The sequence below is a fragment of the Nematolebias whitei genome, chromosome 22 (genome assembly GCF_014905685.2).
Source record: "Nematolebias whitei isolate Nwh7 chromosome 22, NemWhi1, whole genome shotgun sequence".
NCBI classification, from domain to species: Eukaryota; Metazoa; Chordata; class Actinopteri; order Cyprinodontiformes; family Rivulidae; genus Nematolebias; species Nematolebias whitei.
The window spans coordinates 1,802,188-1,803,718 of NC_056519.1; the positions used below are offsets into that span (position 1 = coordinate 1,802,188).

At 51.5% G+C, this 1,531-nt stretch overlaps 2 protein-coding genes across 2 annotated transcripts in view; one reads left to right on the forward strand and one right to left on the reverse strand.

The window, feature by feature from the left end:
• phf21b (PHD finger protein 21B) overlaps positions 1-1,531 on the reverse strand; it is a 97,266-nt gene that overhangs the window by 89,635 nt on the left and 6,100 nt on the right. The window lies entirely within an intron of this gene.
• Positions 1-1,531, forward strand: part of nup50 (nucleoporin 50) — a 28,926-nt gene that overhangs the window by 26,622 nt on the left and 773 nt on the right. The gene's annotated exons all lie outside the window — the stretch shown is intronic.

The window sequence follows — 1,531 nt, forward strand, 5'->3', positions numbered from 1 at the left end:
TGTCCTCAGTCCTCACTGTCCTCTGCCATCACTGTCCTCTGTCCTCACTGTCCACTGTCCTCACTGTCCTCTGTCCTCACTGTCCTCTGTCCTCACTGTCTAAAGAGCGAAGAAGACAAGATGTCCAGCACCAAAACCAGTGTTCCCAGTGGCGGGGCACTACTCGCTGGACGACGCCATGGCCTGTTTCGATGCAGAGCAGTGAATCGGATGATTCCTCCAGAAAAGGCGATGCTGCCGCGGCCTCCTCCCACATGGAGGGCGTGATGGCGGAAGAAGGACGGCCGCGCAGATGCTCAGCCACCTCGTGTCTTCCTACGTCGGCGACCACTCGGCTCCCAGCTGTCGGAGCCGTCCTCCCGGAAGAGACACGCCGGCCCCGCTGTGACGTCATACTGGAACAAGGCTACAGCTGGGCCCGGTGAAGGCGCCCGTCTCCACCTTCACCTCCATCACCAGAGTGGAGGTGTTTACCGAGCTGAGTTTTCCTTCGGTTCCCCCTCTGGAGCAAAGTCTTCCAGGATGGACCAACGCCCCGTCCCTCCAGGGAAGCACGATCAGCTGATCAGTGTTTCTTCCGGTCGGCCGCGTCAAACCCTGCTGGTTTTCAGCATCTCGAAGAGGCTGGAGGAAGCAGACCTGGAGGAGAAGAGCTCCCTCTGCAAAGCTGCAGACGCCGTCCTCAACCTGTGCGCCACCTCTGCGGTTTAATTGTCCGCGTGGCCGCCAGCACATGGTCCTGAGGACCACCTGCACGTGGGCCTGAGGACCACCTGCACATGGTCCTGAGGACCACCTGGCTCTGCCTCTCGCCATCTGTGCCCGAGAGGCTTCAGAGGGATGGAGGGCCCCATCACCCCAGATTCACTGTTCGGGTCCAACTTCAGGAGCATCCTTGAGACATCTCGGGACGGAGGGGGTCTCAGACGGTACACCACCTGTTTCGTCGATTGAACTTTTTTAGATGTTTCCACCTGGATTATTGAGCATGCATCAGGATACTTTTGTTGATTGTCACAGGAATTAAGTCACTAAACTTTTTTTATTTAGCTGAAACAGGAAAAATAACTTTTCATCAACCCACTTTGCCAGAATTATTTTTAATTAAACATTTTGTTTGTACAAAGGAAGAATAAAAACATTCCAACCAGGTGGAAAAGTTTAATTATATTAATTAACATTTATATTTAGTCACTTCTGCTTCTGCACACTGTCTCTTGTGTTTGATGGGAGACTGAGACGAAGTGAAGACTCAACACAATCTGCTGCTTCCTCAGAGAGAGAACTTTAATAATCGTTTTTTATAAAGTCTGTGAATGTTTCTGTTCAGAGCCCTGAGATAAATAAACTGAACTGATCTGAACTTCCTGAATACAAACACGAAGACTGACCCAACCGTTTTCACTTCGGTCCAATAAAGGTTTCCATGGAGACAGCACATCTGTCAATCAACAATCGTCCCAGCAGCTCAGCCAATCAGAGACAGGAACTCCTCAGCCAATCAGAGACAGGAACTCCTCAGCCAATCAGA